Consider the following 15,198-nt stretch of genomic DNA (forward strand, 5'->3'; position numbering starts at 1 on the left):
GTCTGGTCTTGAACTCACATTCCTCCTTCCTCTAGCAGGAGCTGAGATCACAGGCAGGCACCACTATGCCTGACTCTCTGGGAACTGTTCTTCAAGGGCTCTTGAACCTGCTGTATAGCTGAGAATGATGACCTTGAACTTCTGACCCCCCTTCCTCCACCTCCCAAGGGCTTGGGCTATAGCCATGAGCCACCACATCCTCCTTATTGGTGAGAATGTATGTGTTACTGCTTTTTGTATCAGATATTTTGCTATAAAAAGCTATCTTACTTCCCTTAGTGTTACTGTAGCAGCACACCCCTGGATGGCCATATTCCCATATGGCCATATGAAGATATAGGTCAGTTGGCAGAGTGCTTGCTTAGCATTCAGAAAGCTCTAGGTTCAGTCTGCTGCATCATCTAGACATGGCTGTACATTTCTATAATCCCTATTGTGGTATTGGCAGGAGGAAGAGAAATTTGAGGTCATCCATGGCTACACAGTAAATTTGCATCTATGCTAGGCACCATGAGAACCTGTTTGAGGAAAAAAAAATACAGGAAAATAATTTTGTTTCAAAGTTCTGGGGGGGGGGGGCTGCGGAGTCTAATTTCAAGGAGCTAATATCTGGTGAGAGTTTCCTTACTGTGTCATAGCCTGACATAGACATCATACAATGAGACTGCTAGAATTGGTAATTTTAGGTCCTTTTTTTTTCCTTACATAAAGTCACTGATCTGATCGTGGGGTACCATCCTCATAACCTTAGTTAACTTATTTGTCTCCAAATACCAAATTAAGTTTCCAGTCCATGTATTTTGGGAAGAAAGAACAGCAGCCATACGTAGCAGTGCAGTAAGGAAGACAGTATCTAGGCCACGTATGCCATGCAGCAGGATGACCATGAATGAGCATCCCGAGTGTCGGGACATCATGTTTACTACTGCTGCTTACTCATTGTTTCCCACAACGTGTTTTCATTCTAAACAGTGTGGGAGTCTTAATGGTATCGTATCATATTTATACGATGCGTTTGTTGTTGAATGTGAGTTTTCCAAATTAACAGACTGATAATGGAGGCATTAAATGCTGAGGACAATAGTGACTAAGATAGGGGAGACAGCTTAGCAGGAATGTACCTGCTTCTCAAGCATGACGACTGCATTTAGATCCCAAACACCCAAGTCAAAGCCAGTCATCGTGGTACCTCTTTCAATGCCAGAGCTGAGAGACACAGACAGGTACACGAACTCATTGGTCATCTAATCTATGTCAGTTACTGAGCTCTGGGTTCAGTGAAAGCCTTTGCTTTAAAAAAAAAAAAAAGATGGAAAGACATCAGAGACAACAAACAACACGCATACACACACACACACACACACACACACACACGTAAGATTGGCAGATGTTAGGGACATGTCTGTAATGCCAATACTTAAGAGTTGAAGCAAGAGAATCAGAAGTTCAAGCTCAAAATTTGCATTGGCTACGTAGCAAGTGCAAGACTAGAATACAGAAGAGCCTATCTCAAATAAGAGGAGATCAATTTTAAGAAGACAGGCTAGAGCTGATGTCATGTCTCACATCTGTAATCTCAGTCCTTCCAGGGCAGAAGCTGGAGACAGCTGCACAGCACAGGAGACCCTGCTTCAGAAAATGAAAACAAACACTACAATAAAATACCATCTGTCCTAAAGGAAAGTTTAACTTAAAAGAGGAAAAGAAACAGGGCAACAAGATTACAGGAAAGAGAACAACTGCTGTATGAGTTGGTTATGGGGTGTGTGCGTGTGTGTGTGTGTGTGTGTGTGTGTGTGTGTGTGCGTTCGTGTGTGTGAAGGAATTATTTATTCTAGTTAGCCTGTATAAAACACACAGAAACCTGGTATTTTATTTACAGGCTGTAAGCATAGATTGGGCAGTTTCTATGCTGTTCTCACCTGTATCCAAACCATATGCCCCTTGTTATTTGTTGTTTGAGTCTTGCCCAGGCTGCCTCTGCTTCATCAGTCTGTCATCAGGGTGCATTTCTCCTGGCTCATGATCCATCTGGCCTCATGACAGCCTCCTCCCCTCTCCCGTGTCCCCTCTCCCCCCTCCCCCCTCTTCCCTCTCCCCTCTCCCCCCTCCCCCCTCTCCCCTCTCCCCTCTCTCCCCCCTCTCCCTCCTCTCCTTTTCCCATTCTTCTTCTTCCTTCTCTCCCTCTGATCTCTCCTTAGACTCCTGACTCTATCTTTAAGTCCTGCCTTCCTCTGACTACTGCCCAATCACAGGTCCTAGCCTTTTATTAACCAATCAACTTTAAATTGGGGAGCAAGGTTTACACACAAAAAAGCAAGTTTTGTGTGAGAATGCACTTGTCTGGATAGCAACCAGATCTTGGTGTTCAGAATTTACCATTTATATAAATAGCAACAGACCAACCCCCACAATGTGTGTGTGTGTGTGTGTGTGTGTGTGTGTGTGTGTGTGTGTGTGTGTATTGTGTGTGTGTGTGTTTTGTACACTGGTGCATACACCCATGCCCATGGATGGAGGTCAGAAGTTGATGTCAAATGTCTTTCTCTATCATTTCCCATCATAGATTATTTTGTAATTCTTTGACAATTTCTTACCAGTATATTTAATATGTGAAATACACAATATTTCATAATTATGTATACTGGGTTTAGGGCGTTTTACCCCCATTATCCTTTCTCATCTCCCCATCCCACCAAAAGTCTTCTCAGTATTCTCCCTCCTGCTTTGATGACGTTTCCTCCCATTCTTGACCCACTGAGTTCAACCAAGGTTGTCTTCAAGAGCATGATGGTTGGGAGACATCCACAGGAACAGTGGCTATACCACTGAGGAAATTGGCTCTTCTCTTCCAGTAGCCACCCACTTCCCACAGACCCTTAGTGAGTGGTAGGGCCGCACAAGATCCTTCCTTATGCATGGCAAAATCTCAATGGGGCCAGTCTTGTATAGGTCTTATGCAGGTAGCCACAGCTACAGAGCATGCAATGACTGTGTCATGTCCAGAGACATTGTTTTATAACTCTCCTCCTCAACTTTTTGCTCCATATTCTTTCTGCCCACCCCACCCCCATGCTAACATGTTCTCTGAGTTTAGTGAGTGTAGTCTACCTTTTTTATTTATTTATTTATTTATTTATTTATTTATTTAGAGGCAGAGTCTCTTACTGAACGTGGAACTTGCATTTTCAGCTAGCTAGTGGCCCCCTTAATTCACATGTCCTCCACCTCCCACTGGAGTTGATGGGATACACTATTGTGCTTACTGTTTTCAAGGGTGCTGGGAATCAGAACTTGAGCCCTTATGCTTGCATAGGATTTTATCTCCTGAGCCAACTCTCTGAGTCAAAACCTTTTCTCTACCAGATGGTGGTAGTGAGTGTGTGCCTTTAACCCTTGAACTTGGGAGTCAGAGGCATGTGGATCTCTGAGTCTAAGACCAGTCTGGTTACAGAGTGAGTTCCATGACATCCAGGCCTACACACACACACACACACACAAACAATAACAAAAAAAACCCCAAACCCTGTTTCAAGAAAGACACAGTTTATGCATTCTTTATTTATTTTTGGTATGATTTAGTGTTTGTGTCCGATTCCCTATTTCCTATATGCACAAAGGAGAAGGACACAAATAAAGAGCTTCAATTTTTTACTTTGTTTTTTTTTCCCCCTCACTCACTGACAGATAGTCAATAATCAACAAGTTCATAAATATATTGTTTAATTGACCCATCAACACTTTAGTAAAATCAACTTTGGTTAATTTCCTGGTGGAAATTCCTAGCTCCATTCCATCTTTCTTCTTTGTGAAAGAAAACACTAATAATGCCAAAAATGCACCCCAAATCTCATGCTTTCTTCCATTGTAAGATAAGAATGCAGGATCGCCTTGTACTTACTAGCTCTGGGATCATTCATGAAAGTGTTACAGCTCTGAGGGGAAAGGCTTTCCCAATCGAAGTGTTACAGATCTGTTCTAGTGGGGGAAAGTTTCCCCAAAGTGTTGCAGATCTAAAGGGAAAGGTATCCTGGCAGTCAGGAGTGAAAGAATATCACAAAGTCACACTGCACAACAAACCTCACACGAGAGATTTATTGGGAGAGAAAAACCCAGGACTGTGGCTGCTCCTGCTCAGGCAAATAGCAGCAGAGAACTCAGCAGAAGACATGGTTTTTTATAGAGTTTCCAGGGTGGAGCTTTCCAGAGTGGGGATTAGTGGGTTTTCAAGTCCAAAGCTTGGACGTTTTTCTCTGTAGGGCCTGAGTTGAGTCAGGCTTTCGCACAGTTAGTGTTCTGTGGGTGGAAACTGTGGTTGGGGGTCCTGAGAGGAGGAGCCTACCCACTAGTGTGCCTTGAGGGGCTTACAATTCTCAACCTACTAGCATGCTGCAAAGACCAGGGAAGGCTCTTAGACAACCAAAGAATAACTTGTAAAATCAGAATTAAAAAAAGCAGATCGCATACTTCCAACATGAATTCAGTGGCACAGAATACACATTACATTCTAAAAGAGATAAAAGAAAGCATAGTGAAGAAATGCTAGACCAAAGAAAGACTGAAAGCCAGTAGTGTAAACTCCAAATTCTGCATCTCCGAGTCTGATATCAAAGGGCTCTTCAGATCTCAGACTCATTTCAGCTTGTTGATTTCAACATACTTCATTTTCATTCTCTTAAGCTGGTTCTACGACCTGTTAACAGCTGTCGTTGGCAGGTATCCCATAACTCTGGCATCTACAACATCTTAGGCTTTCCAACAGAATCCAGGCTTCCCTTTCAGAGCCTTTTGGAGTGTTCTCTCTGGGTTTCCTTACAGGGACACATGCCCTGAACACACACCTGCCTCGGAAGCTTTCCTTAGCTATGGAGGGAAATTCTACAACCCTTACTTGTATCCTTGATTCTAAAACCAGAACCATGTGGCCAAAGCTTCCAAGTTCTTCTGCTTGATGGGACTGAAACATACCCTCCTTGTTCAAACACATTTGTGCCAGCTTTCTGTTGTTGATAGCTTTCATTACAGTTTAAAGTTTCCTTGAATTTCTTTTCACAAGGCAAAACTTAGCTACTGTCTTTATTCCACTTAGTATTAGGCTTTTCTTTAAACTTTCTATCTTCTTGACTTAGCTCTATTATACTCCCTGGTACTCCTTTTCTCCTCAAACTGTATATTTTGTATTTTTTCCTTGCTTAGCTTGCTTCTTTTCATAATAGAACTGCACAATAGTGATCACTAATAACCACATGACAGTCAATAGTAGGCTGTCTTAAAATCTCCTCTGCCAATGCTATTACTCCAAACCTTTTCAATTTAGCTTCAGGAAAAATTTTTAGGAAAAGGACAAAACCCAGTCAACATTCTTTGTCAAAATGTCACAAGAATGATCTCTAGGCCACTTACTAATTTCTTCCCCTCTGAAACTTATTGAGCTGGACTCCCCACAGTTTGAACTACCTTCAGAACCACTGAAGTAGAAACTAGTATGGGGCATTAAGCCCTGTTCAACTTCTTTCCTAATCCAGAATCCCAAAGTCCACATTCTGGGAACAAGCAGCATGGTCAGCCTGTCTCTGTGATACCCCAGTCCCTGGTACTAACATCTGCTTATTCACTCTTGTATTGCTGTGAACAGACACCATAACCAAACCGGCTATTATAGATGAAAGCATTTGATTGGGACTTGCTTACAGTTTCAGGGTTTTAGTCCATTATCATCATGATTGGAAGCAGTGTGGCAGGCAGGTGTGGTGAAGAAGTAGCTAACAGCTACCTCCTGATCCATAGGTAGAGAAAAAGGAGAGAGAGGGAGAGAGGGAGAGAGAGAGAGAGAGAGAGAGAGAGAGAGAGAGAGAGAGAGAGAGAGAGCCTGGCATGAACTTTTGAAACTTCAACCCCCCCCACACACACACACAGTGGCACATTTCCTTCAACAAGGCCATATCTATTCCAACAAAGTCACATTCTAATCCTTCTCAAATAGTGACATTCCCTGGTGACTAAAGGTGACTAAAGCATTCCAATTTATGAGCCTATGGGGGCTATTTTTATTCAAACCACAACAATGTTTTATGAAAAAATATTTCCGGTGGATAAAGATCAAGTTAGAAAGAAAATTGGTTAACATTACCCATCCATTTTTTAATACCCTAAAATACTCCCTATAATAAATCTCAGCCTAAGGCCAGGAAATTATTGTGGTGATGGTGGTGTCTTTCTTCTTCTTCTTTTCTTCTTCTTCTTCTTCTTCTTCTTCTTCTTCTTCTTCTTCTTCTTCTTCTTCTTCTTCTTCTTCTTCTTCTTCTTCTTCTTCTTCTTTTTCTTCTTCTTCTTCTTCTTCTTCTTCTTCTCCTTCTTCCTCCCTCTCCTCTCTCCCCCCTCTCCCCCTCTCTCTCCTCCCCCTCTCCCCGTGTCCCCCTCTCTCCCTCCCCCTCCCCTCCCCCTCTCACTCTTCCTCTCTCCCCCTCTCCCCCTCCTCCCCATCCTCCCCATCCTCCCCCTCCCCCTTCCCTTCCTCCCCCTCTCCCCCTCTCCCTCTCCTCCTCTTCCTCCTCCCACTCCTTCAAAAGCTTGTACAATGTGTGCATATTTCCAGAGCAAGACATCACTTAAAATGTGAATTTTGCCACATAAAATAACCACAATCCAGTGTTGCCCAGACAAACCAAAGACATCTATGTGCATTAGCACTACCACCACCATCATCATTTTGCAATGCAAGGGATGTAACCCAGAGCTGCATGCACACTAGGCAAGTACTTTACCACTGTTTGAGAAAAAAAAATCCTACGGTAATACAAAAATTGGCACATAAATGAGATTCTGCATTCCCTTTCATCATTTCACAAGGGTTTATATAGGTCAAGCCCAAGGTCAGAGATGAAAATGCCCCCTACGGAAACAGAAGTATCTTTAACAAGCTTTTGATTTCCTGTTGATAAACACAGCCGGTAACCTTAAGGTCATGTAGTTCCCTCTGACCTCAAATCACATTGTTTCCTTTTATTCAAGTCCAGGCAATTCATCTGTGTTCATTACAAGAAAATTGGTCAACATTACCCATCCCTTTTTTAATACCCTTGCAATCCTCCCTATAATAAATCTCAGCCTAAGGCTAGTAAAATACTGGTTTTTTCTTTCTTTCTTTCTTTCTTCTCCTTCAAGAGCTTGTACATTGTGTGCACATTTCCAGTGCAAGACATCCTACGTCAGCTGCAGGCTGTAACTAAGGACTTAGTAAACAAAACAGATGGGGCTGGTTAACACAGCTTAGTGAGAAAAAAGTGGAGAAAAAAATCAGTCTTTATCAAACAGCAAAATCCTGAATGAGTAGGAAAAAAAATTAATGTTTTGGATTTTTAAGTTCATTTTCAATTTGTTACAACATTTATTAACTTATTAAACCTGGAAGGAGGAGAAGAGAAAACCCAGCTTTAGTAGAATTCCTAGGAGCATCTCCCCTTTGTGAATCAAGGGTGCATTGTGGACTGAATCCACAACCCCTCAGCCCACAACATTCATATATTGAATTTCCTTGGAGCTGAGGATGGAGGATGGATATGCATATGCGTGTGGAAGTCTCAGGTTGGAATGTCTGCTTCATAACTCCCCCTCCCCTTATTTTTTGAGACAGGCTCTCTCTCTCTCTCTCTCTCTCTCTCTCTCTCTCAACTCAGGCCTCATGATTTGCTAGACTATCTGGTCTTTGAGCCCTGCGAATCCTCCTGTCTCCATCCATGCTGGGGTTACAGTGTTCCTGGCCATTCCTAGCTTTCGAATAAGTTCCAGGGATTGGAACTCAGGTCTTATTGCTTGCTGGTTTCTCATGGTTGACTGAGACATCTCTCCAGCTCCTTGTGTGTTGAATTCTAAACTCTGGTACCTTAGAATACAACTAGCTTGGATATAAATAATCTTTTAAAAGGTAAGTAAGGAGAGACTGTTAGGACAACTTGCTGCTCTTGCAGAAGACCCAGGCTAGGCTCCCAGCACCCATAGGAAGATTTACAAGCCTCCATGACTCTAGAGGGATCCAGTGCCCTCTTCTGGCCTCCTTAGGAAAAACGCATGCAGCACACTTACATAGGAGCAGACAAAAATAAAATACACATAAAATAAAAATAAATAAGTCCCCAAAATGGAAAGACAACTAAGATAAAGTAAGGTTATATGGATATGGTTAAAGATGGCTATTGTTTTTGCAAGGAGAGGTTAGGATCTGAAGAAAATGCATGCAAAGAAAATGCATGTGGTGGCTCTCCTCTTTGATCGTAAATCTCTGACTTTGAGGTCAGCCTGGTCTACAGAGTGAGTTCCAGGACAGCCAGGGATACACAGAGTGACCCTGTCTTGAAAAATCAAAAAAGCAAAGCAAAGACAGAGAAGGCTGAGCAACAAGCAAAGAGAGAAGCCTTCAAAAAGCCAACTCAGTGGCTTCCTCATGTGAAGGGTCTAGAATGGCTGGAGAATATACTGCTGTTGTCTAAACTATGTAGTCAGTGGTGCTTTGTTATGGTAGCTCTAGTAAATTCACATACTTTGCATATTCTTGCTTATGTTTGCATAAATAATGAGTCTCTGGGGTGTCTGGGAGCTTAGCATTAGTACTTTGAACATTGTAAGCTCATTGGTATTTGTCAAACAGAAAGAAAGAAAAGGAGGGAAGGAAGAAAGGGAGGGAGGGGGGACAAAAAGACGGAGGGAAGGAGGGAGGTAGAGAGAAGAGAATCCACTAGTTAAAGAACAGAACCACACTTAAACTTCACCATGCTTTGTTCTCTGTGTGTAAAACAGAAATGATGGGCACAAGCCATGATGTTTCTTTCACTTTAATCGCAAACAGTACTTTGGTTGCAGTTGTCAGATCCATGATGTAAACTAATGTTCCCAGATCTTGAAAATTAGACATACATTTACCTGTAAGTCAGGAAGTGAATTTTAGTCTCTTGTATACAGCCTTATGAGATGCTATAGCAATGGAGAGAACCAAGAGACAGCATCTAAGGCCAAGGAAAGTATTCCACACTAAGGACTGAGGGAGAGAAGTCCTCCCATACCAACAAGTAAACAATTCCCTGTAGCACTTGAGACTATACTAGTTCATTCTGGCTTCTTTTCATGGAGCTGAAAAGTTATCTGAACTCTTTTCCTGGTCCTTTCAATTTGACAGAGACTCAGTTTAATTTTTTTCTTGACACATTCCTCATATGCATTTAATATATTTATAAATTGGCCAATGCAGCAATGTGAGGGTAACAGAGCAACTTAGTTTAATCTTTTTTTTCTTTTTTCTTTTGTTTGTTTGTTTGTTTGTTTGTTTTCCAAGACATGCTTCTCTGTATAGTCCTGGCTGTCCCTGGCTGTCCTGGAACTCAGAAATTCACCTGCCTCTGCCTCCCAAGTGCTGAGATTAAAGGCGTGCACCACCACGCCTGGCTAACTTAGTTTAATCTTAAGATTAGGCAACTCAGCTTAATCTTTTTATGGGACACTTGATCTCCAAAGAAGTCAATAGAGATGTCAATAGAGAATCCTAAATCAGTGTAATCAGACCCTTGAATTTGTGGCTTGCCTTGTGCCTAGTTTTGACTGCTGAGAGACCAGAGGCTTCTTGGCTGCAGGAGTCATATACACTTTCAGAATTCTAGAAAGAAGAGTTTTTAATGCCGTTTAATCCATTTGCATCACTTATGGATGAGAAAATAAAGTGAAGGTCACGGTTGCACGGTGGTGATAACACACTGTTGGTGGAAGAACAAGAGAAAACTGAAGACTAACATGATTGGAAAGTAAATGTCAGCTTATGGAGAGCGTTTAAATTGGAGGCCTCCGAGGGCCCTTCCCCTCAGAGATTAGGGAACCCTGCAGAGAAGTTAGCTGAAGAATTCTAGGGGTCAGAGGAGATACAGGACACCAGGTGAACACATCCCATTGAATCAACCAAGGGCTCCCATGGGCTCACAGAGACTGAAGCAGCATGCATGGGGCCCATGTGGGTCAGCACCAGACCCTTTGTGTAGATGTCATGGCTGTTAGCTTGGTGTCTTGTGAAACTTCTAATAGTGGGAACACGCATGTCTTTGACTCTTTTGCCTACTCTTGGGACTCGTCTCCTCCTGTTAGTTTGGTTGCCTTGTCCAGCTTTGGTGTGACAGCTCTTGCCTTGCTTTATTGTATCTTGTTGTCCTGTGTTTCATTGTTGTCTCTTGGAGGCCTGCTCTTTTCTGAGGAGAGATGGACAGGAGTTGGTCTGGGGGAAAGGGACAGTGGAGAGGTGCTGGGAAGAGGGGAGGGAGGGGAAACAGTGGTCAGGATGGATTATATGAGAAGAATATATATATATATATATGCATATAATGAGAAGCAGAAGCAAGAGAGGTCCCTACATAAATTACTTCTCTCAGAGAATACTTCTGGGCACCACTTTCTGCTTAGAGGGTTGAGGACAGGCATGAAGGTACAACTGCCTATTCCTTATTTTGATGCCCTCACTGTCTTCAAACAAAACAAGGAATCAATTGCTTTCCCTCCCAGTATCACTCAGCCGATCTGACTCTTACTTCTGGCTGTGTTGAGGCCCTTGGCCAGTGACATCATTATTTCCTTCCTCCAGGATGTATCTCTCGGAAGAGAGCATTCAGTGTACCACTCGTTTTCTTTCCTGGTGGGTAATTAAAAGTTTATTGGTAAAAGTACTGAAAACAACTTCCATTGTAGTTTCCTTCAGCTCTGTCCAAACAAAAGAAGACAGAACAAAACAAAAAACAGGACATTGCCACAGAACTTTGAGAACACATGACCCATGCTTGCAAAGTTGGAAAGAGGGCTGGAGAGATGGCTCAGTCTTTAAAGGCTGACAACCAAAATTGGAAAGAAGTTGAAGTGAGTGTCTGTGTCAGTGCTAGGGCTGGAGGTCCTGTTGCCCTCTACTGATGAACTTGTAGAAGCTGCTGAATGCCGCCCCTTCCCCCATCCTCTTTGAATGCCAAGGAAACTGCTCCAGGGAGTGCACAGTCGAGATCTGAACAAACCTGGAACCAAAGGATATGCATACTTCCAATGAGAATCCATGGCTTAGTGAGGGCAGAAAAAGAAGTAGGCGGGGAGGGACTAGGAAAGGTGCCCTAGCTGTAGTCTGCCTGCCCCTCTCAGACAGCAGGTGCCCCTCACCTGGTGCTGATGAGAAGAACCAGGGCGTCTCGACTGAATGAAAACATACAAGAGAGGTGCTTGGCCTTCAGTCAGCCAGTACCCAAACAGTACAACATATGCCAATGGTTTTAACTGCCCACAGCTCACCCCAGGACCCCATACCAAGGACTCTCAAGATTACTCTGATACGTATCACTAGAAGAGTAAATGCTCAGACATCCTTGCAATCTTTGAAAATCAAGTTAGGCAAAACAGGACTGATGCCCAGAGACTTGAGTATTCAGTAACTGGCCCTGCAAGGATTGTGCTGTAGGTACTCTGACCTGATGATGGGAGGGAACCCAGTCCCTTGTTCACATAAAGCAAGTGCCCCTATGATGAACCACACTTTCAGCTCGAATGACACATATTCAAAGACTTCCCATAAGAGCATGTCAAGTGACAGCCATATACCTCCCCTTTCAGAGCTCAATGGTCCTCTGTCTTGGCAGTCACCTTGGCTAGGAACCAGAAACCAAAGGGAGAGAGAGTAAAGAAGGTAATTACCAGGAACCTTGTGCCCCTACAAGAAATGTATTCTTCTTAATGAAGATGAGGAGGTGGCTTGTTTAGAAAAACAACTGCACATGGAAAAAACATAGGCAGACAATGAGGCAATTATGCCTGAGCTCAGAGGTTGGGAAAGTATCTACCAGGCTACCCTGACCCTGTGGCATTTCTGCATATCTTAAGCTCCCTTTTCTTAACTCTCAACAACAAAAAAAATTTCCTAAGAGATTTCTGCCACATGGACACCCTCTCACACCCAACGCTCTCTGGGGGCATGTGCATCAAGCCTGACTTTTCTACTACTGACAGTTATCAATTCCTTTCTAGTATTTGTTTCTATTTTCATTCTTTCATTTGAAAGCAATACTGATCCCTAGAAACCCCTTGGCAGTTAGCAAGGTGCCATCCTCTGCTGCCTGGTGGATTTTCTCCAGCCCTTCCAGTCCTATAGAAATACTCATGAAGATCATCCACAAATGAACCAAACTCACAAACTGGTGAATCAGTGTTCACAAGTGTGATTTGTTATTTTCGTTTGTGGAAGCATTGGAGAGTGGAGAAGAGAAATTGTTGAGAGCACTTGCTGAATCCGGACACTGAGGAGTTTGGCACCCTCTAGGAAACGTCAAGTTGGGAAGCCTGCAATAATAACCATTCAGCAGATTTGGAGAGACTGAAGGGTTGTGTTAAACTCACACACCTGAAAAGAGAGTGAGGATTTGAATTTGTCTCTCTAACTTCAATGTTCCTGTTCCTATTGTTAATGACAACATCATGCATTCCACCACCAAGTATATTAAAAAATCATTTAATTGGAAGGATTAATTGTATGAACCTGCTCTGCTCATACCCTGAAGAAACTGAGTACGCTACAAAAGCTTGTCCTTGTACATATCCAAAGCCCAGACTGTATGAATATGTCAAGAACAATGGTTCCCTAAAATTGTGAACACGACTTCATCAAAACCATATTACAGGGAGATCTCAGTCAGTAACGTGCTTGCTGTGCACGCAGCAGGACTTGAGAATTCATGTAAAAAGCCAGGCATGGTGACATGTGCTTGTAACCCTGGTGATGGCGAGGTAGAGGCACAAGCATCCATGGAGCTTGCTGGCCAGGCAAACTAGCCTGATTGGTGAGCCCCAGGTCAGTGAGAGAAACTGTCCAAAGAACCGGATAAATGGCTCCTGAGGTGCAATACCAGAGGCTGTTTTCTGGCTTCTATGTGAATATATACCTGAGCATAAAAACAAATACACACACACATGGGGGTGGGGGGGGGAGGGCAGGCAGGCAGGCGGGCAGACAGACAGACAGACAAAAGCATTCTATACCCAGAGAAGGGTATGCTGCAGTAAAATATCCAGGCAACGTGTTCTGCACTGCAGAGGAATCTTGTTTCCTTTTCTGAAACAGGATGGCCTTTTATCTGCAGGCCATTCATTCAAATTTGTTCTGGACTTGAACTGACAGAAGGTTGTTTCCCTCCTGACAGCCATTGGCCATCCGTGCTCATTCTTGGTAAATTGGTGCCCCCAAGAGTCACCGTGCCCATGCACAAACCGTGGCCACTAGCCTCTCCTGAACCACATGGCAGAGTTAGGGGAAAACCTAAAGGAAATAATAGCTTCCTTTAAAAACATCCCCTAATGGGACCCTCACTTAAGGAAAAACAGCTGCTCCTCCGAGAAACAGATTCAGGCTGAAGGAAGCTTGTGCCTTGCTGTAATCCATCCCCGAAATCAGAGCATCCCCTCCACCACAGTTCCTATTTGGATCTTCTTTTCCACACCTCAGAAGCACACCCAGGCATATGCGTGAGTCTGAGGATCAGAAGTACTGTGGGAGGCTTCCTTAGTTATAACATCTCAGGATGATAGGAATATGCCAGCTTTGCAGCCAACTGTCTGTGCATGACCCTTGCAACAGAGACTGAGACACCCACCTCCTGCTCAGTGAACACTCAGTGTACAAGTATCTGGGCCAAGTAGTTCCTGGAGATGGAAGACTACTGGCACCATGGAGGAATGCTACTTAGTGGCCTGTTCCCTTTCAGCTACCTTTCTTATATAGCCCAGGTCCCTGTGCCCAAGGACCACCCCACCCACAGTGGGCCTGGACCTCCTTCATCAATTGTCAGTGAAGAAAATGGCCCCACAAGTCCATCTGATTAAAGCAATCACCCAGCTGAGATTCCTTCAGATAAATCTGTGCTGTGTCATGTTAACAACGGAGGCTAACCAGGAGAACCACTGAAGTTGCTATGTTTAAGACCAGGCAACTCGTCAATGGTGGTCCCATGCTCATCTGTGGGGAAAAAAAAGACTTCTTTCCTCTGGAGACAGCCATCAGGTGAGCCAAGATGAGTACATACAAATATATCCAGGAGCTATGGAAGAAGAAGCAACCCTGTGTGATAGGCTTTCTTCTGAAGGTCCACTGCGGGCATTACCGCCAGCTCTCTGAGCTGCATAGGGCTCTCCAGATCCCCGGTGTGATGAAGCGCAAAGGCTGGGATACAAGGCAAAGTAAGGTTATGCCATTTACAGGGTCCGTGTCCTCCGCTGTGGTCGCAAATGCCTACTTCCTAAGGGGACACCTTACAGCAGGCATGTCCACCATGGTGTTAACCAGATAAAATGTACCCGAGGCCTTCAGTCTGTTGCTAAGGAGAGAGCTGTGCGCCATTGTGAGGCTTTGAGAATCCTGAATTCTAGAGTCACCAAACCAATCCACAAGCACAGAGAGATGCATGGGCTGACATCTGCTGATCGCAAGAGCCGTGGCCTTGGAAAGGGCCACAAGTTTCACCACCCTATTGGTGGCTTTTGCCGTGCGGCCTGGAGAAAGCAAAACACTCTCCTGCTCCACCATTACTGCTAATACACGTAATATTTGTAAAATTCATATCCAATAAGCAAATTAGGACAGTCAAAAAAGAAAAAGTGCCCATCCATAATGGATATGGAGGACAAGTTGGAGATTTCAGAATGTGGAATGAGAGCTCATAGCACTGTAACATGTTTATTTATATCCTTAAGTTTATAATTGTCCGCCAGTCATCGGCTGTTGATTGGACTTGACTGCTTTGTTCGATGTCCTCACTATCTTCCTACTTTAGGCTTGTTCTTCTCCCATTCGTCTATGCACTTGACCTCTGAAGGCATTTGGCTTCAACCCCTGAACACCGAGAAGGCATTTCTTTCAGTTGTCCTATAATCTCTGCACAGCTGAAAGCTTTAAAAGCAGTTATGAGAACAGAGCAGGAATAAAGCAGGAAAATCAAAGGGAGAAACGCTGAACCGCACTGTGAGTTTTGTGAAAGCCTACCAGTGAGGCTGATGTCAAGAATGAAAGACACTGTTTTCTATGAAGTACCAGTTCAGATCCTCAGTCAGTTAGTAGAAGAATGGAGTGGCGTGTTGAGGATCCCCAGATGCCATCTTGACACAGCAGAAGAAAGAAGAATGACTCATGGGCTCAACGGAAGAGTACAT

General features: G+C 43.6%; 1 long non-coding RNA gene across 1 annotated transcript; it reads right to left on the reverse strand.

The window, feature by feature from the left end:
• Nucleotides 1-8,813: 8,813 nt before the first annotated feature.
• On the reverse strand, nt 8,814-14,344 carry Gm2491 (predicted gene 2491). The gene is made up of 5 exons (NR_155513.1): nt 13,647-14,344; nt 10,560-10,660; nt 10,162-10,276; nt 9,572-9,643; nt 8,814-8,916 (listed from the first exon to the last, which is right to left on the reverse strand). It is a non-coding gene; the product is annotated as a predicted gene 2491 (long non-coding RNA).
• Between the last annotated feature and the right edge of the window lie 854 nt (nt 14,345-15,198).

This window comes from Mus musculus, chromosome 15 (assembly GCF_000001635.26).
Source record: "Mus musculus strain C57BL/6J chromosome 15, GRCm38.p6 C57BL/6J".
NCBI lineage: Eukaryota > Metazoa > Chordata > Mammalia > Rodentia > Muridae > Mus > Mus musculus.